We start from the raw sequence: 23269 nt of genomic DNA, 5'->3' as shown, positions 1-23269 counted from the left end.
GGCAGCTCTCTCCTCTCCCATTCCTGATCATTCCTCAGCTGAAATGGGGACATGCCCACTCCCTGTGTGTCCACTCACCACCTGCATCACACGGAGAGAGCTGCCTGGTACTCTCTGTCCCTGAGCTGGGCCAGTGTCCTTTCCTTTCCCTCGCTGCCTAGCCAGAGCCAGCAGGGAGCTGGGCCGAGGAACAGTTTAGGTGACTTTAGTGTGACTCTATTGTGAGCCGCTAGTCTAAAGGAAGGCTAGCCCTAAGTGAATATCCCTTTACCAAGGTTAAGGGGGAGTCTTGTTTCACAGTCTCAGGGAAGTCTAACAGTAGGAGCTAGACTGTAGCAGCTTGACCTCAAACGTGTAATGGCCATCTACCCTACCCCATTAGGCTTCTTACATCATGATAGAATTTCATCTTGGAAGGGCCCAGTTTGCCCATCTGCAAAACATTTGTGAATTTGTAGAAAGTTCTCATTCTGGGATTCTGACAATTCAAAGACTGATCCAATGTGATGGACTCACTAGTACCATCACCTGTTTGCACAGCTTACAAGAGGACATCCATCACTTCATTGTTTGGGTTGAGCTAAAGAAAATTGATGGTTGGAGCAGTGATAACTTATCCTCATCGCTCTATACAACCTAATCAAAAGCCACAGGTTTTTTTTAGTAATGCAGTGTCTAAAACAGTTGATGGACTATTTCTATCCTGATGGTACACTGTAGACTAGGGGAGGAGGAGGAGGGAGAGAGGAAAGATGAGGGAGGACGGAGGAGGAGGAGGAGGAGGAATCCTAAAGTTTGCCTTGTGCAGCCACTCATTTGGCCTCTGAACCCCCTCCAACACAGAACTGTGGGAGTTGGGGAGGGGAATGCACAGCAGTCCAGTAGATGATGAAGCTGACAGACAGAGGTCTTAGCCAGGGGGTGTGTAGAGTGAAAGGCAGTGAGAAATCATTGCGTATCACAGTTTTTAGCTCTGTGTCTTCAACCTCAGCCGTGAAGGAAAGTGTGGAATGAAGGACTACAAACTCACAGCCAGGTCTGAGAATGCTTGCTACTAGGGGGATTATCTGTCTGTTCTTCACCATCCCAGGTAGCAACCAGGGAGCAAGGTAGCACTCTCAGGGACTCAGTGGGGATGCAAAATAGAGAGAGTAGGAAATGTTCTAGGTTCTCATGCTGTGCCAAAATTCTGTATGATCAAATGACTTATTGATAGCAAATTTCCTCCCAGCAGCATGTTGTAAAGCTAGTGTGCCTCACTAGGATGCCAGAAAAAAATAATAAATGGAAATGATTGTGAAAATATGGTAATTTTAAAAGGACAGTGTAGCTAATAAAGAGTAACACTATGAAACCTCAGTCTTCCCCTGTCTCACCTTGAAATCTAAGGTTCAGGTCTAGGGACCGGTTTAAAAGAGATGCCTCTCCAGGAAACTTGAGCTTGTCCCGACCATGCCCAGAGGGCTCTTAGGTGACATCCCATGCTCAGTGGGGCTCCTTGGAGCTAAGGGTGGTGCTCACTCACACTGAGAGCTGTGCAGCCCGGGGGTGTGTCAGATAGTGCACAGGTAGGTCTAAACCTCATAAATCCACGTGCCCAGGTGTGCAATGCCACATCATACACGCAGCATACAGCTTAGGAAACAATCAGAATCTACTTAGTGTCCGACTCATGAATGATTTTAGCAAATACTCCTCTTCCCCGGCTTCCTTATGTTTTCTCTCCTTTTCACTATAGCACATACATCTTTATTTATGATTTTTGCCTGATCCAGCTAAAACCTTTGCTAAAAGTTTATTTTGTTGTTATGATGATGATAGCTAATGGCTCTTGAGTATTTACTATGGCAAAAGCACTCAGGTTACAGTTCAGGTGGATTATCTTATTGGATCCCTGCAGTAATCTGCAATGGAATATACACTCCTTGAGGGTGGGGGCTCTTATCCGCTCTGGACACTGCTGGATCCCCACGCCTGGAGGTGGTAGGTGCACAGTGAATATTTACTGAAGGAATGAACAATGGGTGAGTGAGTGAAAGAGCAACCTATTTCACAGGTAACCTTGTTATTCCTGTTTTGTGATGTGCAAGGTTAAGTGGCCAGTGAATGGTGAGGGCAAGTTGCAAAGCCAGTCTAACCACACAGACAGGCTCTCAATGTGCATATTACTTTTACTTAGATCAGTTGTTTGGCTTTGTTTTATTTTTGTTTTTATTTACTGCTTGCTTTAGGAATCGAGGAGTCCTACAGTGCCAGGCGACAGGCTTGAAAAACAGGATCCTCAAGGGTTCTTTGAACTCTACACCCAAACCTTGGTGCCAGGGCTGGCCCTTAAGAGCTGGAGATGATTGCCTTCACCAGGATTAGCAGAGAAAACAAGCCAGGGAGACAAGTTAAATCAGAAATAATGCAGGGGATCTGAGATCCCCCTTTCATAGAAAGGCAAGTCAGAGGATCAGCAAGGGCCCCCGACCTCAGCAGGGCCAGGCTGTACCTAAACGAACAGGAGATGCAACAGAGGGGTACAGACAGGCGGGAGTGAAGGAAGCAGCACCTTCCTGCTCACCCCAAGGGCCAAGTGTTCAAGGTGGCTCTGGGAAACTGGCCAGTGTATGATTTGTGGCTGGGTTAGTCCAACATAATAGAAATAAAGTGGATAATGAAAACAAAAATATATTTTTAGTTTACTTTATGTAGATTGTGGCGCCGTGTCCAAGCAGGACCACAAAAGCAAGAGTGCAGAATAAAAAGTGAGGTGGGGGCTGGGTCTCAGGCTTGGCCTTTGCTTCTAACACACTCATAGGATGGGAGGAGCAGAGTGTTGTCCATGCACGTCTCTCTGTTACACTCTGCCTTCCTCCCTCCTGACTCCTCCTGCCCTTTCATACGTGACGTTAAAGGTTTCTAACTGTGCTTCTCTTTACCACCTTTATGCCATATTACACCTACTTGTGTTCATGGACGGTGTCATATTTAGGCAAGGCACAACCCCAGGTCCTAATTTTGCAATTTTTAGCTAGACTTTCTCGACACGTTTTTGGGCTCAGCGTCTATGCTCAAGGATCAACACAGGCAGTTAGCATTGCTCCAAGCTGCGTATTTTGCATTTTGAGCTCCCAACGTCACTCCATGCTACAGCGTGAACTGGATGACCTTCAAGCCTTTATTTCACTGACTTTCAGCTTTCTTTATGCCAAAGCCACTGAGCATTCTTGAGTTGAAAATTACCTTTTTGCAAAAGCATAGAGGAAAACCCAAGAGCACCGTAAATAACTTGGCCTGCCCTCTCCACAGTGATATTCCATAGGCTCAGGTGTCTATGCCAGTTGAATTCTAACAGGAGCTCATGTGTTTAGCTCCCTGCCATTTATGTCAATCGAATCAGGCGCTGCCTGTGCCCACAGCGATGAATGTCCTGACAGCATGTGTCCACTGCGCACGTGCTTCTGCTCGTCAGCACATGGGAAGCCCGAGTTGGACGTATAGACAAGACCACCACTTCTCCCTGCCCCATTCCTGTACAAGCCACACACAAGCAGACTTGTATTTCTGTCAAGGGCTCTGGTTTTCCGTCATCTATTTTTTATAGCACGGATACTAAACCAATTGCAGCAAATGAGGGGTATTATTTCTGGCTTGGGCGCATCACGATGCCGATCTGCTGTTCCTAGGGAGCAAGCTCACTGTGTTGGGTTCTATCATTTTACCATGGGAGACCTTGTTCAGCAAAACGTAAGTGTTGTAAGATGCTTGGTGTTTTCAAAATGGAAATAACAAATTTCCCAGGTAGCGGGGGAAAGGGCCATGTACTGGGAAGATGGGAGAGGGATGGAAATTGTATTTGTTATGATTGGTGGTAGGATGACAGGGGGTTGAAGACAGGCAGAATAATTTGCTGCATCCTCTAGTTTCTCAGTATATTGTTAACCTTTGAGAGAATTTTGGTTTATTTTGAAGTAACTTTGTGGCATTTCAAAATCATAATGCCACGTGCTGTCTCTGAAATGCTTCCTGTCCTCATTGTGATGTATCTCCAGATATAACAAGCTTGCATTTTTAGATTTTAAAAAGAGTCATGGAGATTTGCAAGCCAGGAAGTTTAGAGGAAACCATCTATTAAGGACCAGAACCCCCCTGCCCCCACACACATCCCCTCACAGACTAACAGACACAAAGAGACTTTGAAAATTAACCTGCTAACTAGCAATAATATAGAGCAACTTAGAATGCTTTTTGTTACAGTAGGTTTATTTATAATGATTAGATAAATATCAATAAAAAATGACTATATTTTCAATTGCCCCATGTTAAACTTTAAATCTGTAGCATATTAATGATTTTACAAGAGCTAATGCCATACAGTTTATTTCTTTATGAATATCTATCACATTTTAGGTGTACAGGTATTACTGCTTTTTCAAGCATGTTTTTTGTTTTGCCCTATATTTACTATTAAAGACTATTTATTTAGCTTCTTGACTTCGCAAATGTAATTACTGTTTTTAGCTGGTAAAAAAAAAAAAAGTAAATAGCAGGCCAGCCCATACAAATTGCTACTTTTCGGAGGCCCTGTGTGCCTGCGCTTTACCTGGCAGCAAGACCAGCAGGACACCAGGAATGAAAACAAGTCAGCTCTCGGTTGCATTATTCACTTTCTATGAAACTTGACAGCTAATTTGCAAGTTCACACTTTTTTAAGGCTAGAGTTGTCGAAACCCCAGGACATCTGAGCCCTCTAACTCCAGCTAACTATGCGAAGAGAGAATGGAGCTCAGCGGGTTCCTTTGCATTGGTGTCGTTTCCAAGGTATTATTTAGGTTAAAGACAGAAATTAATTCTCATTTAATGCTTTCTAGTAAAAGGGAATAGTATGAGGACAGTGGGAGAAAAAGTAGAGTTGGAAGTGTTATAAAACAAGCCTGAATTTTGTGAGAGTCACACAAAAAGTATTCAAGACCTAATATTTAATCACAATTAATTTAACAAAATGATGTTAAGTAGGAATCCTTTCTTAGACCCACGGGAGGAATGTTTCAAATGCTTTTTCTATATAAAGATATGTTTAATCTGATAGAGCAAGTGGCATTTTTATAACCCAGAAGAATGATTTATTCTTAGAAAAGAAGAAATCCTGGACATGTGGCCAGATATGGGAAAAATAATATTTAGGGGGTGACATTTTTTGGCATGAAACAGAAAGAAAATAGTTTTTTATGAAACGCTTGGCAAAGCAGAAAGCTTAAAAATATTTCTAAACTTGCTCAGTTGCAAAACCACACAGCGTGTTTTGCTTCCTCTGCTCTGGAAGAAGGAAAATCCCTCGGCTGGGACTTGGCTTCATGAATCTCATCACTTCTCTTCTGATAGGAATTAGTTAAATTAACTAAACTCCTGTTGGAATGTCTAGCCTGTCATCTGTTCTGCACAAAAATGAAACACATGGCATTCTAAGAAAGAACTTAAAGCAGCCCGTTTCTCAGAAAATATTTGAATGACCCTGGAAGGTTAACATCACGATCATTTACACGAAAATTGCTTTCAATGTGGAAGATGTGTTCTTCCAGGGTCAGCAAAGTATTTGTGTCCGCTAAAAGCTACACATAAACAGGCTGCCTCGATCAAGTTAGACCTGTAGGCAGATGTTGCAGGAGAAGCAGCAGCAGCCATGGAAATCACAAAAATGTACTGTTGTTATTTCTTCTTAATTCTATACACCACCCCCCCCCACCAATGTTTTTCATCCTGCACAGTGTTATATTTCATAAAGCAGTTTCACTGAAATTGTGAAGAAACTAGGGAACTTGTTCTTCTACACTGGGCAGCCATCGTGCCCTTTGTGTCTCATGTTTGGAGTCAACAAAGTGTGTTTCTGACGCTGAGTGGGGAGTGGGAAGGTTTGTTTACGGACAGGAGACTTCACCGTACTATTAAGACTTTTTTCCCATTTTGCCTCAGAACCCAACATGAGGTGTAGGTATTTAGTCAGAACCTGATTTGGGGAAGATTTTGCTTTATCTCTGGGGGAGCTTTCAAAATCCCCCCACTGCCCTCCCACGTACGCACAGTGTAAATCCTCACAGAGGGACCCGCCTTCTCCAGGCTGGGGTGACGCCCTGCACCCCAACTCACCCCTCAGCTCCCCACCCTCGCTTCAGAATCAGGACCTCGAGCTCTCAGCGGTCTTAGGGACTACCTAGTTTTTGACAAGATGGTGTTTTAGGTTTTATGTTTTGTAATAGAATTCCCCTCTTCTCTCCACTCCCAACTTTTTTAAAATCTAATTTATTTGAATTACACCTGTATTGTGGGCACAGGTCTCCGTAGACAGAACAGCCAACCCAGGGAAGGCAAAGGTTCAATTAAAGAGCAAACTCTTGACACTGGCTGAGGAATGAGGAGACCCCCAGCTGTTGACAAGCCCCCTTGGCCCCCAGCCACCTCCCTCCCCACTGCGGTCAGGGCGGGGCAGCTGCTGCTCCCCTGCACCAAACCTCTTTACCCCCCAAACCTGACACTTGAAAGCAGTGGAAATTCTAAGTGTAAATGCCAAGCCAGAACAATCATTGGAAAATCAACCTCTCCTAACAATGAAAGAAATGGTGCTTTTAAAGCACTTCAATAATGCTGAAAAGGGAGAAACCGTGGGCAAGCTCCATGCCAATGAACGTTGCCAGTTCTTACCTTGGTTACTATTCTTTAGTCCAGGCGGTTAGACGCTCAGATTAATAGATGTGGCTAACAGCAACCCGGGACTTGAGCTGACTTGGAGTACACATGTCAGCCGTGGGGCACAGGGAGCAATTAGCCCAGCAAGTAGGGCGTTAGGCGAAATGGAGCAGACTTTCTTGTCGGGGAACCCCTCAATTCACCTAAATATGGACGAGCGGTTCCTGCTGTTCCCTGCGCTGACGCGGGGGAGATGCGGTGCGCTTGCGCTGCAGTGGCTGTGGGGCGATCAGGTGGCAAACGCACATCAGCAAGCCTTGAGCACAGCCTCGGCGAGCCCTGGTGTCGTCGGGTGGGTTGTGTCAGAGTGGCCCTGGGCTGAGGAAGACCCCAGGGGCAACTCTGGAAAAGTGACGGGGCTGGTGCCATCCACAGTACGTGGCTCTGCCTGTACATAAGCAAGGATTGGCTTCATTTGGGAAAGGCTTTGGGTGAGAAGCCTCCGTTTTAGACTGCTATGAGTATAAAAACAGAAACTAATGCTGCAGTTAGTAACAGGCATGGGCTTCAACCTTTCCTTAAAACCCACTTTCCCTTCCTACCTTCCCCTGGGTCCTAGGTCTGCCCAGGAACATCCAGAACACCCCATTCTTTCACCATCAAATGTTTTACCTTAATTGTCCCGGGGCACTCACAAACCAGGGGAGACTTTTAAACGAGAACATCAATTTGTCACCCGTCTTAATCCTATGATTGCCTTGGGTGCTAAGCACACCTTTTTAGTTTAGTATAAGCGCAGGCTTGCACTGCAGCACCTTCATAGAGATCAGTCATTTTTGAGGGTGACAAACCTACAGAGTGTATTGAGATTGCTTCTTCACTGACAGTACCCAAACACTCATGAAGCAATAATGAGGCAGACTCTGTGGGACCATTACAACAGGTCCCCTGTACCCCGGCAGCGGCAGGGCGGGCCTGAGCCAGGCTGCCTGTGGGAGACCCCACCCCGCACCACTGAGATCGGGGCGACTTGGCACCCGCCCGTGGCCTCTCTTTCCCCACCCATAAATGGGAAAAATCACAGGCCCCAGCTTGTGTGTTATTGGGAGGATAACCTGAGTTGACGTAAGAACCTGGAAAAGAGTCTGCCACGTAGTAAGCATGGGAAGTGTTGGCTGCGATAAATACTGTAATTGTGTCACTGGGAACTCAGCAACATGTGGATTGTCTTAAAAATGAAATTCTAAACATTTTCCTGAATATTTGTTAATTGCAACTGTTAAATAAGCTGAACCTCATGAAAGAACAGGTACAGAATTTTAGTTAGCTGTAGGTAAGCTATTTATTTTGATCCATCATTGGCTAAGGGGACAAAATTACACATTCGCACACACACACGATCAAATATTTCAATGATACGGCCTGGGGATGTCAATTTAACAAAAGTTTGACATAGGAGCAGACACATTCTCAGTGAGATTATCATCAGATGTTATTTATAAACAAGTAGTTTAAAAAGAATGAAAACTTGGAGGGATTTGAGGGGAGGGTTGCACGTGAGTGTGAATGAGTGTGTGCATGCAGTTTGCCTTTTTTGTTCTTATTTGAATAGCTTGATTTAGGAAAAAAAGTTCTTTTTCCAAATTTGCAGATATCTGCACATGGTATTCTGCCAGAAGGGAAAAATAGCTTGCTATGATTCATTTGAATCAAATCTCTAGGATGTCAAAATTAAGCATATATTATTTACCTGCAGAAACATGCGTTGCTTTTCACTGTAAAATCAGGGCCATCCCGTGAACTAGGCTGATTAGGCAACTGCCTCGTGAGGGGGCATGAGGACCCCTGATAAGTTCCCACCAGCTCCCAGGCAGCTCCTCACATCCTGTGACCCTCACTTCCTACCTGCTCTCAGATTCCTGCCCATGGGGGTCAGTCCTGTGTTTTGAAAATACAAATGATTTGTTTAAAATATCCCATAGTTTACCTGAGACAGGAGAGTGTGTGCAACCTCTGTGAGCACATTCAGGAGCCTTACACGGTCAGATAAGCTACCGCAGTGCTCCACGTTGCAGAGAGCAGTCCCTCAAAGGGATTTCAACTCCTGAAAAGTCTGGGCAACAGAAACGCGAGTGGCAGAGAAAGAAGGGATCCTCGTGAGCTGGTGTAGGGGTCAAAGGCACAGGGGCACACGAGGAGGACCTCCTTGCACAGTGAGTTGCCTCAGGCAGAGGAAGGTGGAGGAGCCCCCGTGGGTGCGGGAGAGAGCCCCTTGGGAGAGCTGACCGCACAGTGCAGGAAAGGACTGTGCCTCCCTCTCAGCTTTGCAGAGTCGGAAAGGACTAGAAAAGCAAAGAGGACTTGGCAGTGCAGGGAAAAAGGATGTTAGCGCTGTGGTCTCTGCTATGCTGCATGCTGCCTTTCTCTTAAAATGCTGACCGGTGGTCGCACATGAAGTTTTATTAGAGAAATCCTGTGTTAAATAAGGGGCAAGGAAAGAGGAAATGCATCAGCCAAACAAATCAGTGCCAAAGTGACACTGTCTACTTCACCGCCACCTAAAACCCACCCTGGGTAAAACAGCCCTGATTCTCCCTTTCCCGTGTGATTACTCAATGGTGACTAACTGTAGCATGTAACAAACTAAAAATAATACATATCTGCCCAGTTTCCTTTTCACAGTTTTATTTTTCCGAGAAGTAGATATGGAACCGTGTAAAGGAAAAAGTACATGATGATTAAGTTGTCCTCAATCTGATCTCGCTGCTATTTGGGTGGTTTTTGTGATTGTGGGGCAGTTCCCACCCACCTATTTATTGTGACATTTCTTTTCTAGAGCCAGAATAGGACAGACTCATATACCATTCTGATCTGGGTGCATTTCTTCAGAAGGTACGCCATCCTCATGGGGAACAGCCACGGCCCGGCTGGGTGCTGACAAGGCCAGGAAGGAATTGAACGCAGGCAAAGAGTTCAGTGAAGTTAAAGAAAGTAAGGTGGTGAGCACCAAAGAACACGAGTGCACTCTGACCCCTCCTTTGCATCCACGTCTAATGTTCCCAGCCGCATTTCTGTCTTGAGATTCTGCACAGATACTCTTGACTGAAGTTGATTGATTTATGAGAAGCCAGTGGGGGACAGGAGGGAAAGTGAGGCAAGGCAGGAGCAAAGACATGAGATAATTTGCTCTCTTCTCTCCAGGAGCGACTGTTTTCCGATTCTTTACTCTGCCTGATTCCGCAATGCAATGTCTTGCTGTGGGTCTTAGGAACGTTGGGAAAACCATAATTGAGCGCCCCCTTGTCCTAAAGCTCCTCCCTTCTTGCTGCTTCTCGGCGACAGTCATTCCCAGATAGTCTCTGCCTGTTCCAGAGGAGGCGTCTTGCTCACCGACTTTTCACAGGGGCCAGGGAACGCCCTCAGCACCATGCACGCCCCTCACCCTGCACTTCTAAGCCCCTCCAGGCCGCCAATGTTGAGTTTTCCTGGCTCCCTACCTGGCCCTGCTGGCCTGGGCTCCAGAGATGGGTAGACAGGCTGGCTCTGATGTCACCGTCTGCTGCTTCAGGCTGGGTGGGTGGCCTCGCCTGCCTGCCTGCCAGCTCCCAGCTCCCAGGCTCTCTCTTTTTCTGAAATCACCCTGGCCGAGTATTGTCTGGGTTTTACTTCCACCGTGTATTGCTCATCTAACTCACCATAGTGGAATCTACCTGAATCTATGCCCCCCAAAAGCAAATTTACTTAGTTCTCTTACCCCTTCAGGTCACAATGGTGTAATCTTTAAATTGCAAAATAATACATGCCTAGAGGCTCTATTTTAGTCACTGTAGCAGTTTATAGTCACAAAGCACAACCAACTGGGTGGCTTAAAACAACAGAGATATATTATCTCACAGCTTTGAGGTCTAGAAGTCTGTGATTGAGGATCCGGCAGGGCTGTGTTGCTTCTGAAAGCTCTGGGAGAGAGTGTTCCTTGCCTCTGCCAGTTTCTGGGGTGGCCAGCAGGGATGGGTGGCCATCCTTGATGTTCCTGGGCTTGCGGCAGCATCACTCCCATGTCTGCCCCTGTTGTCACATGATGTTCTCTCTTCCTGTGTGTCTGTCTGCAAATCTCTCTCTTCTTATAAAGACACCAGTCATTGGATTTAGGGCCCACTCTACTACAGTAAGACCTCAATTAACTTGATTACATCTGCAAAGATCTTATTTCCAAGTAAGATCGCTTTCACAAGGTAGTGAGAAGTTAGGACTTCAACACATCTTTTTGGGGTACACACTCACCCACCACAGCCACTATTGGACGTTGAGTCATCTCCAAGCAGGGGGCAGCTCCAAGGTATCTGTTGTAAGCTCAAAGCACACCCTTCAGTCCCAAAACTCACTCACTCCCTTCCACATCCATGGAACTGTCCCGCACTGCCAGGGCCAGGGAAGTGGGGGGCTGATGTCTCTCTGGCAGGACTGGCCCATCTGGTCCAAGCTGCTTCTGAGTGAGGCCAGAACTCAGAGGTCTAATCACTGCTCATTGACACCCAGGCACTTTGGTCTCCCTGTGAATTATGGACCCCTAAAACCCCGGACAATATCCGTATGAATGTCTGCATACGCTTGCAACTTACCTTTTCCTAAGTACTGTCATCATCCTCGTAATAGATCACTCCTTTTGACATTCTTTCTGTCACACTTGGATGCCCTTCCTATTCACACACTGTATTGAGATTATCTTCCAAGGGGATGAGTTTTTGTGAAGCCTGATGTGTCCTCTTGATTGTTCTGAACTGGGAGAGCTACAGAATGCCCTGAAGCGACTTCTCCCATGCAAACAATTTAGATCACCAGTCTCCATTGAACCTCCCATTTTCTACTGATAGATCACTTTCAAAAGGAAAAGTTTGACTTCCTCCATTGGAATCAGGTTTTACACATGCATATTTTTCAAGAATAGAGGTCAGATATCAGAGCATAGATATCATCTTGTGGGATTTATTATCCACAATTTACGATAATAACCTGTGTGGTAGTCTTGGTCCTCTGTCTGCACACTGATTTGATTGTATATCTCTAAAGAGACAGAGAGAGAGAGAGACCACTTTCTAAAAGTCAGTGCTTGATTTTTGCATCAGACTTTGTATAAAGAGAAAGAGAATCTTACTGGAAAATTAAATACCAAGAGGCTTAGTTAGGTATGACAGTGCAAAGACATTTTATAAATATTTTGGTAAGTAGATACAGGAGAAAGTGATTTGTGAGGTAGTTATTTTCATTCACAGCTAATTGAAATTCCTCATTTGCATTAACCGTCTGAGCTGTTTTCCATTTGAAGGAATGTTCTATTCTAAGCTCCAGCTCCTCCCACCTTAGGTGGGCAGCATTAGAACCTCTGTATTTGAATCTGTCAAGATGACACCCTTGTACTGAAGTGAGGTCTGTGTATCATTGATGAAAGAAAGGATTTAAATTAACCATTTGGACTCAGTTACAAAAAAAAAAAAAAAAAACCATTAAAAGAGCATGGAAGCTTGACTATGAGAAAACCTTGAAAATAGTGAGTGGCAGGAGTCCTTTGTTCCCTAGAAGAACAGCACACCCTGTTTAGTGGTCTCCATGGGAAAAATGCTCAGTAATTAGATATCATTGACTTTTTAAAAAAAATCAATGTGTCATTTTGTTATTACCAATGGAATTTCAGAACATTGATCCGCAGCTAGGTCAGGATGAAACCTCTCTCAGGCTTTACATATGGCGGATATTTGCTCACCTGTGGCCAGGAGGCAGGCCAGGTACCTAAGTGCACAGCTCCAAAGTTGGGGGCTGCATTCAAAGCCTGGATCTGTCCAAGTCCCTGACTTCTGCAGCAGGGCCCTGAGCAGAGCTATTTCCACGTTCTAGCTCTGAGATGGTCCAATGCAAACTGCTTACTGCAACCTGGGTCTCCTCCCAAAGGCCTGCAGCCGTTCACACAAGGAACCTCTGACCATCCTCTCTTGGAGGAACTAAAAAGAGACTCACTCAAGGACTCCTCGTCAACAGCATAAATGCTGTGTCATCAGCATTCTATTACAACTCAATTGCAATTGTCTTGACAGTGTCCCTGGGAGTGGGAGGGGCATGTTCCACAAAAGAAAAAAAAGGAGGTGACTTGTCCCAAGTGACTTTGGGTGACAGTGGTAGGGCCAGATCCACAATAGTGAGGACTCCATGTTCCAGCTCAATGCTGTACCCAGTGAGTGACACCAAAGAAAACCCACTCTCCAGATGATAAAATGAACATCTGGGAACATTTCTCTCCTTTTTAAGAAACAAAATTGGAATTACACTATCTATACTGGTTTGCATCTTGTACTTCCATTATTTTGAAAATATTGTTCCATATTATTATTCTTTAAAAACATAAATTCATTAGCTACACAGGGAATTAGACAGTACATAAGTACATTACAACACATGCCAATGATAGAATACTGAAAGTTGACATCTTCTAATGTTAAAGGTGCCAGAAATTCTTCTACACTGAGTGTTATATTTTTCTCAGTTCCTCGAAAAAAATTACATAAGTTGTACTGTACATGAAAGGGTTTTTTTTCTCTCTACAAAGTAGATGATGATAATTCTAAAATTGGGAAGAACCATCTGGAAGATGAGTCATTAGATGAAGTAAAAAGAAAAAGAGAAAATGTAATAAAGCACTTTCCCAGAAAACTGAAGATCTGCATTAGTCCTTGTATTTCACAGCTGGAAACACGGGATCCGAGCAAACGCTAGATATGATCGTTTTTTGGAATTAACTGGCCCTGAGCACTCGTGATTCATGTGGTTACAGAGCTGTGGTCACCTGTTGTCTGGATGGTGGGAAGTGTTCTCCCCAAACCAGCTCACCCTAGGAGGAGGCAGGCAGAGGAGGCCCTAAGCATCTGCTTACTTATTCAGTAAATGGAAGTACAGAAGAAAATTCAGAAGAAAATCCTGTCTATAGCTTCTTAGAGGGGTGTCCTCTAAATGAATGTCAGTTTGCTGACCTAGCCCAGAAAGTTGATGAAAAAAATTACATTCCCTTTTTTTTCAAGTATACGGAATTAAAAATTTTCAGCAACTTTACGCTGAATAAGAGTTTTACTTGTTTAATAGCAATAGAACTTACACTTTACCACATAGGAAAATAAAGGAGAGTGGGAAATATTATTAAGCAACTTCTATGACTCAGAGATCTGGCCTTCCTGTAGGAAGATGAACAATTCCCATTTATAGAATTCTTGTTCTATGCCATTCACTGTGCTAAATGCATTACATCTATTATTTGATCCTCACAATAACCTGTGGCAAATATTAATAGATATCATCATCATATTTTACAGCTAAGGAAGGAAAGATGGGTGGGCTGACTTCATTCATTTTCCCACTTAACTCCCCTCAGTTAACACATATTGGGCTCCCAACGGGTGGCCAGCGCAGTACCAGAGCAGAGATACCATTCGGCCATCATCTCTGCTTCCTCATGGAGCAGACAGATAGGACACACAGCTGGGATTTGCACCTGGTCTGCCCGTCTCCAAAGCATTGAAACCCAACACTAACAGGGCAATTTAATGAGAAACCTGGGAGATGTCATGGGAGACCAGAAAATAGCATTGCATCTTTATTTATTTTATTCCTGATTTGAGAATCACCATGATTAACTGTAGAATTAGGAATGACTCTCTGATTAAAATAATTAGTGCTACTGTGCGTCATTTCATGATGACTAGGTGAGTACACAAGGTTTAGTTAACCAGATTTAGAAATAAGGCCCTGTGATTTTGCCACTTCATGGTCCCAATAGTGAAAGAAGTATTATCAGTTTTAATCTAGAGCATAACATTCATCAAGATCACCAGAGTTAGATAGCATGACAAAGAAAGGACCCTAGCAAAATATTTTTGAGTGGTCCCCATCCATGAACACAGTTTTTTGGCAAGCCACAAACCCTTATGAACCCCATAGGCAGATGTAAACATTTGCCTAGGTGAAAAATGATAGAACCAGAACTTAAAAGCATCAATTCCTGGTCAGCTTCTCTCCAACACACGACACAGTAGGCTTCCTTAAGGAACACAGTCACTGGCGTGATGTAAAATCTTCTGGTCTCCGTAATGGAAGAGAGAACCTTAACTGAGTCCTATTCTTGGGCTGGTTGGGTAGGCCTGCAGACTCAGAAGGCAAGCACTTAGTTTTTGGAATAAAAAAAAATTTTGAACATTCTAATAATCTTCACAAAAGTTATTCTCCATAAGTTTTGTAAAAATCAAATTAATTATAGGAAATAGACAAGGTATGTTTTAAGTGTTTTTTAATATACAACCCCTAGTCAAGGATTATACCATGAGAATGGGTTTAATCTTAAAAGCCAGTCGTCTTCTGGTGACAGTTAATCATCAGAGAAAACACAAAACCTGTCTGGAGTAGATTCAGAGACTAACGTTAACCAGTAATTCAAAACAGTGATGGAGGGGGTTTTCTCAGGTTTAATTCTTCTTCCTGAACAAGCTATTCATCTCGCTTTATGTTAAAACATGTAGCAAATGCGGTTTTATCAAAATAAAATAAGCCTCATCATGGGACATTTTTGGAAATCATATTTTACTGTTACATAATGGTTTCATAACCTAGATAAATAAGGCTGGTTTCCTAATGAAAACATACTTATTTAAAGGAGCTTCTTGAAGTTAATATCATTATGCTTTTCTTTTTTAGTGTAAACTTGATCTGATAAAAGCTTAATTTGGTAATCCAGTAGCAAAATTATTAACTTTTCACTAATTTCAAAACAATCAAAAGCACCGAAATAAATAAGATTTGCTAATTGTAAGTGGCCTACACAAAAGTATAGTAAAAAGCCAATTACCGAATTTATTAAAATCTTTCTAACTTCTACTTGGACGTGAGTGTTATTATTCTGATGGGAAGTCATTAACAAAACACGTTAGCTGTATCTGCTTCTCTGTAATTATGGCCACATAAGCAATGGGGTCATTAACGCAAACTGGCGAGATTCCTTAATAATCTGTCCACTTCTCAGAGGGGATGCGAATTTGCTCTGATGAAGCTATTTTGATCACACCAGTGTTGATTGAAGTGAGTGGTTCATTTAGCAACCACAGAAATGATGCTGAGCAGTGTGAGGAGACGAGCATGTTTGTGCACTTCCAGATGCTCCGCATTCGTGGAGGCGTCTGCTCAGGGCCTCTAATCTGTTAGAAGAACACTTAATGTCTCTAAAACCAAACTAATTCGGTTTTTCTTTCCCTTCATGCATTTGTTGGTTCTGTATAGTGGCCTCAAGTAAATATAAAACAAGGCAACCCAATACTTCACCCACAGGACCCTATGTTCTTTCCAGAAATGTGTCTCGTATTTAAAGATGCATTGCCAAATGCCTTCCAAGCAGGCCCTCCTTCCAGACACATTTCTATTCCTTCTATTTCTGAAATCCCTGGTCTATGTCCAGGCTCCAATACTATTTATGCCTTTCTATTTTTCCTGTATCTGTTCCCATAACTTCCTAATATACTAATACTTATATACTTGTAGAACAAACAGTGCACAAAAAGAAAAGAACATCAAGAAAATAAGCAATCAACCTCCTTATTCAAGTCCAGTGAAGTAAAATATATGCATAATATGTACATATAATATATTGCACATATATATATTTTTATGTTTCCTTAAATATGGTTTCCAAAGCTACTATTCACTCATCTCAAGTAGCACAGAGCTCATATCAAGTAACCTTTGTAGATTAAGTATCTTTGGGGGATGGGTCTTGTAAACAATGGCTCATGAAAACTTTGGTTATTTTTCTATTTAAAGTCAAAATCTGCTGTCATGTTATTTTTGATATTTAGCAAATATTCACTGAAAGCCTATTATGTATAATGTACAATGAAAAACAGGACAGTAATCAAGCACGGCTTCTACCCTCAAGAAAACATAAACACAAATAAAGTACAACATGAATAAGTGGTACAGACAAGGAACTAGATTCGTTTAAATGAGGGAGAGAAATTTATGTCGTTTTCATAGGGGGCTGCTTTGAGATCGACCTCTAAGCATGTGTGTGATTTTAAGAGTAATTAGGAATAATCCCAATGGGGAAAAACATCTCACAAAAGGTGACTCAAAATCATGCCTGCCTCACCGCACTCATCCCCTGCTCCTGGAAGACGGGGATTTGTCTAGATTATCTTGGTGCCCCTAAGACCCAGAACAATCTCTGACACAAGGTAGGCACCAGTTAAAATGTGCTTATTAAACTCGAATAAAGTTTAAAACATAAAATGTATATAAAAGGGAACAGCAAAAAGTCCAGTTTGACTAAAGAACGGACTTCGAGGAGGATACTAGAGTACAATGCCTTGAAAATTAGGTTGGGACCATGTTGTGTTGGGCTTGGTTTGGAATTTATTAATAGATAATGTGAAGTCACTGTTCCTTTTCAAAATATGAACCTTGCAATTGCAGTTTGGAATTAAAAAGAGATTGAGATTGAGAGGAGGACTAGGGATGGGAAAACTGATTAGAAGATTATTATAATTTATTCGATGAAATAAAATTAAAAGGACAGAAATGACGAACCTGAAATTAATAGCAGTTAGTAGTGAGTACTACATGAACAGCAGCGAAAGCAATAATAAAGACGACAGTAGCTAATATTTATGAACAATGCCTATGGTCAAGCACAAAGTTAGAATTTTGATTAACTACGTCTTGTGACTCTTAACACACAAAGTTGTTGTTCCCAAATTTGTAGATGAGGAAATTAAGACTCAGAGAGATTTAGTAACTTCCCCAAGGACGCTCTACATGGTAGGTGTCAGAAACTTCATTTAGAAGCTTTTTCAAATGCAGCTTCCCCTTTGAACACAAGTGAATAGCTAGACTGTCTGGTGCTAATGGTGCGAATTCCAAACCAGACCCTGTGCCGCGTGGAGCTTTTTGCAGGATAATTCCTGTCCTGTTGTAAGTACTGGATCCTAGCAGGCTGTGATGGACTGTAGCTGTTGACCCACAAAAGGCTGAAGTTCAATGTAAATATTAACAGAAATGCTCAAAAATAGATCTGTCTGTATCTTTTTATGGAACTAGTCAAAGATTTACTAGAATTGCTTTAAAAAAAGGCTCTTCATTAACTTATAAACCAGCAACACAATCTTATATATCTTATGTGCGATTCTTTTTTTTTTTAGCGTACTGAGCATGTAAGAGGTGCAAGGTGCAGAACCAGGAGCAGTGAGAGATAGATGGTGAAAACGAAATTATCCTTAATCTCACAGTGATTATAGCGAGGGAAATGGAAGACATGGAGGAAATAGTATTCTAGCATTGCTCAAGGACAGTGTTTTTGAGAACACAGAAATAAAGAGTTAATTAATTCAGGGGGAGGGAAGCCTTGAAAGATGGATAGGATTTTGGTAAATAAAAATATTACAGAAACTGTATATCCAGGTTTGGGAAAGAGCGTGAGAGTCTGTGGTGGATTTCAGGAAGAGCAGATAGACAAGGCTGACCTGAGGCATGTGGTTGAAGGTGAGGCTGCTAAAGGAGAATGGAGGCAGGTCGTGGGGTGGCTTCCAGGTCACACTACATCGTTAGAAATTGACCTCTTGGGTAACAGAGTGCCCCCACAATTTGGCCAGGTTTTAGGAAGAGGCCGCTGGCAACAATACATATAAATGACAGTAAGGAGAGGTAGGAAAGTTAGCACATCCACTTGAGTTCTCAAAGGCAAACTCAATCTGACCCCAGTTGGCTCACTAGGAAACTGTTTCAGAGGCTAATTCTGAAAATATCACAGCACTGTAGAAAATGTTTGACATTGAGGGATACTGGCTCCCTCTGGTAGCTATGGAGACTATCAACTAGCTGCTCATCCTTTTGTATTTTTCACTCTCTGGGCAAGAAAATATCCCAAATATTCAATAAAAACACGGGAAGTTGTCCCAGCAACTTAATGTAATTTACAACTTAAATTTACATTGAGGATATAAATTTACGATGCCCACCCCCCCCCCCACGAACACCCAAGCAACATCAAAAAAATCAAAACTTGAAAGAAAATAAGAGGCTATAGGTAAGTTAAGAAACCCAGGTTCTTTTTAACACTAAATTACTTGGATTTTTAGCTCCACTTGGAAGGTGAAACAATGAAGGGATAATTTATTAGACCCTCGCAACCGCTTCCTGCTGTTCGATTGTAAAGAAATTGGCATTCAGAATAGTCAAGTGCTAACCGGTACATGCTGAATGCTGCAAACACTGCAAATGATGACTTCTTAGGTATCTATCCTTTGTGTATGTGGCATACCAAGAAAAGTCTAAAGTAAGTAAAGTGATTGAAAATACGTAATTGCAATGTGGCTGGAGTCTATGAATTAATATACTGCAGTTGCCCTCCCTTATTCCTTGATGAGCCCAGGACCTCGACACTCACTGAAGGAGGGTCAGCGTGCTGCTCTGTGGCTATGATCTCTACTTTTGTTTTCCTTGACTGTACAGAGATAGCTGAACTAGAAAGATGCATGCTTAGAAAAGACGCATTACAAAACTCCCAAAGCTGTAATATTTCCAGTGTGGGTAAGATACACTGCCTACCGTAAGACCCCAAATTCTGTATGCCTTAGCAAATACTGGAAATGATTTTAAGGAAATGAATAGAATAAGACCCAGAGTACTGATTGAAGCAAGTCAGCCTCTCTGCTCTTTCTGGCTATTTGAACACACTTGTACTGGTGTATTGGATCTTTTTTCTTCTCCTTAAAGCCTATGAGTTATTTTCTCATGATTTTCATAGAAATAGATTGCTCTGTTAACATACGTTGCTTAGGTTTTGGCTCATTAAAACACACCTTGTTCTATGTGACCCATAATACAAACTAAATTGGCACTTACTCTCCAGAAATGTAAGATTGTTTTCAAAGTTCTTAAGGGAGATAGAGCAAAAGAGTCCTTGTCTCTGTGTTTTCAGTGAAGTTGCTATTGCGCCACCAGCAAGAAGGTGTCCATGTTATCGCAGGTGCCTGCCCAATGGCCAAAGTGGTGCCCAAAATAAAATACACCTCCGGTGGCTGTGGGATTTATTAATTTCTCAGGTGTTTTCCTTCTTCCCATGGGGATGATATGAATTCAGCTCTGGCATACTTTAGCTGTTAAGCAAAATAAAATTATACTAAATCTGAGAAAACCGGTTATTTTCCTGGGCACTTTTGGGTGAGTTTTCAGGTAACATCAAAAGAGTGTTAAGAAAAGCTCATGTGCTTCTAGTTAGTAGACATTTAATATCAACAGTGTCAGTAATGCTTCAGCCTTTGATTAGAGCAAAAAGGAGACACAGTTCTCAGCCAGAGTGTGAAGGAGGGGCCACATGGTCTCTGGAAGCTCTGTCTCTTTCAACAAGCTTTCTCAAAATTCTATTAGTCAGGAATAACTAATAATCCATTCCTGATTATTTTTTATCACCAGTCTGTTTCCAGACACAGATCCATTGTAGGGTACCATTCTGCAAAGCCTGAAGTGATATTTAGGGTTTTCACACCTCTAAAAATATCCAAAAAGGCAATGTAGCTGTTTCATGTTAAACTCCAATAGAATAAATTGCAGAGACAGTTCTCCAAATAATGCCACTTTCTTATTAAATACCCATGTGAATGATGATAATTTAAAATAAACATAATTGCTCATGGCTAATTAGGACTGAAAAATCATTTTGAGATCCAAAAAGTTAGGAACTCTCCTGTCTTATTAGTTTCACAGATGTTTTTCATATTTTTTAAACAAAATTCAGAAAGATATTACATAAATCCCTGACACTGTTCTTCAGGTAAGTAGATAAAGTTTATACTTGATCAAAGCTATTTCTTCATTCTGTCTGGGCCCATTGACATAACATGTTCTCTTTTTCATTTATTTTTGTGGAAAGTTCTAACGTGCTATTTGTTCTAACAACTCTTAAGGGAACTCATGACCCTTTAACAGGTAATAATGGTGTTCATTTATATAATGACTCGGGGCTTAAGTTATTGTTTTGGCTAAAATCTAAAGAACGTCCATTTTTTTCCCTTCCTTACTACATTTTTTTTACACACTGAAAAGGCTGTTTGGGGAAAAAAGATAACCTCACACGATAATTTTCTCTAAATTATTTGGAAGTTGAGCAACACAAGACCTAATTACATGTAATAAAAATCTGTAATTTCTAAAAGGAAGACCTCAGCTCTCTGGAACACTGTGGTTCCTCAAGTGATTGATTTAGTCTCCTAAAACAGCTTTTGTTTTACCCTTCTTCCCAGTGCCTGTTAAAACAGAAAACACTTTACTGTGCAGGGAGATCTGGGTGTTTTCTTCTTTTATTTTATAATGAGATATTTGGCTTCTTGGAAACTGTGGCCTAGGGTTCATTTTCTAGTTATCACCAAAAAAAGGTATTTCTCCATCGTGGTTGTCTTTCAGCCCCATTTGCGTTTTATACCTGGAACACAATTCTAATTGAGCATGACAAAAAAGAGGAGAGGGGTAAGACTCCCACTGACTACTCTGGGAAGTTTGCTTGCACAAGCTCCAAAGGGTTCCCTGCTACCTGTTCTGTTATTCTCTCAGCAAGGTGGGGCAAGGGTCCAGACATTGGGGTGATCTTGTCTATAAATAGATCAAATGTTCCTAGCTCTCATAGTTAAAGAGTGGGCAGGGGTGGGGGGAGGAAGTTACGTTTCATTATAATTTACCTTTTGCTCACAGCTGTACTTTGTGATAGATTGTCTCATATTATCCTCTGAATGACTCCCTGACACAGGTAGGTCAGGAACTTTAGTACCATTCCCTCACAAAGGTGAGATGACAAAGGCCCAGGGGACAAAGTCGTGTGCCTGTGGTCACAAGGGTGCGTGCTAGCGCCCTGGCTGGGAGCTAAGCCTTCAAGGCGTGGTTCAAGATTGCTCACTCCGCACTGTTGCACTTCGTGGGGTAGGTCATCAATACCTCCACTGTGAAAAAATAGCAACTTACTCTTCAGGGTGATAATGTAAAGATCTTTCCAAAAATGTATTCTTGCCCCCAACCTTGGCATCTTTTTTTTCTTTATTTCAAAATATTAAGAGGTACAAATGTTTTAGGTTACATGGATGACTTTTGTAATGCTTGAGTCCTGGCTAAAGGTGTGCCCATCACTCAATTAGTGTTCACAGTACCCATTAGGTAGGTTTTTGCCCCTCACCTTCTTCCCCTCTCCCCTGGTTGATTTCCACTGAGTTTTACTTCCTTCTATGCACGTGTGTGCTCATCGGATAGTTCCAATTTAATAGTGAGTACATGTGGTGTTTATTTTTCCCTTCTTCAGACACTTCACTTAGGAGAATGGTCTCCAGTTCCATCCAGATTCTTGGCAAAAGGTATTAATTCATCTTTTTCTTATGGCTGAATAGTACTTCATGGTATACATATACCACATTTTATTAATCCACTCATGAATTGATGGGCACTTGGGTTGATTTCACATCTTTGCAATTGTGAATTGTGCTGCTATAAATATTCGAATGAAGGTGTCTTTTTGATGAAAAGTCTTTTTTGCCTTTGGGTAAATACCCAATAGTGGGATTGCTGGATTGAATGATAGGTCTACTTTTAGTTCCTTGAGGAATCTCCATACTGTTTTCCATATAGGTTGTACTAATTTGCAGTCCCATCAACAATGTATAAGTGTTCCTTTCTCTCTTCATCCATTGTCTGTGGACTTTTTGATAAATGCCATTCTAACTGGGGTAAAGTGATATCTCATTGTGGTTTTAATTTGCATTTCCCTAATGATTAGCGACGTTGAGCATTTTTTCATATGTTTATTGGCCATTTGTCTTTATTCTTTTGAGAAGCTTCTGTTCATGTTTTTTGCCCACTTTTTAATAGGGCTGTTTGGTTTTTGTCTTGCTTATTTGCTTGAGTTCTTAGTAAATTCTGATTATTAGCCCTTTATCAGATGTATAGCTTGCAAATATTTTCTCCCATTCTGTAGGTTGTCTATTTGCTCTGTTGATTGTTTCCTTAGCTGTGCAGAAGCTTTTTAGTTTAATTAAATCTCATTTATTAATTTTTGTTGTTGCCATGATTGCCATTGGGGTTTTTTTCATAAATTCTCTTCCTAGGCCAATATCTAGAAGAGATTTACCTACATTTTCCTCCAGAATTCTTATGGTTTCATTCCTTAGATCTAAGTCTTTTATCCATCTTGAATTAAGTTTTTTTTTTTTTTGAGACAGAGTCTCACTCTGTCACCTGGGCTAGAGTGCCATGGCATCAGCCTAGCTCACAGCAACCTCAAACTCCTGGGCTCAAGCAATCCTCCTGCCTCAGCCTCCTGAGCAGCTGGAACTATAGGTATACACCACCACACCTGGCTACTGAATTAATTTTTGTGAGTGGTGAGAGGTAGTGGTCTTGTTTCATTCTTCGGCATGTGGCTATCCAATTTTTCCAGCACCATTTATTGAATAGGGCTTCTTTTCTCCAGTGTACGTTGTTGTCTGCTTTGAGGCCGGTACGGTGGCTCACGCCTGTAATCCTAGCTCTCTGGGAGGCCGAGGCAGGC

The sequence above is a fragment of the Propithecus coquereli genome, unplaced genomic scaffold (assembly GCF_000956105.1).
Source record: "Propithecus coquereli isolate 6110/MARCELLA unplaced genomic scaffold, Pcoq_1.0 Scaffold203, whole genome shotgun sequence".
Classification (NCBI taxonomy): domain Eukaryota; kingdom Metazoa; phylum Chordata; class Mammalia; order Primates; family Indriidae; genus Propithecus; species Propithecus coquereli.
This window is presented reverse-complemented; position numbering follows the sequence as displayed.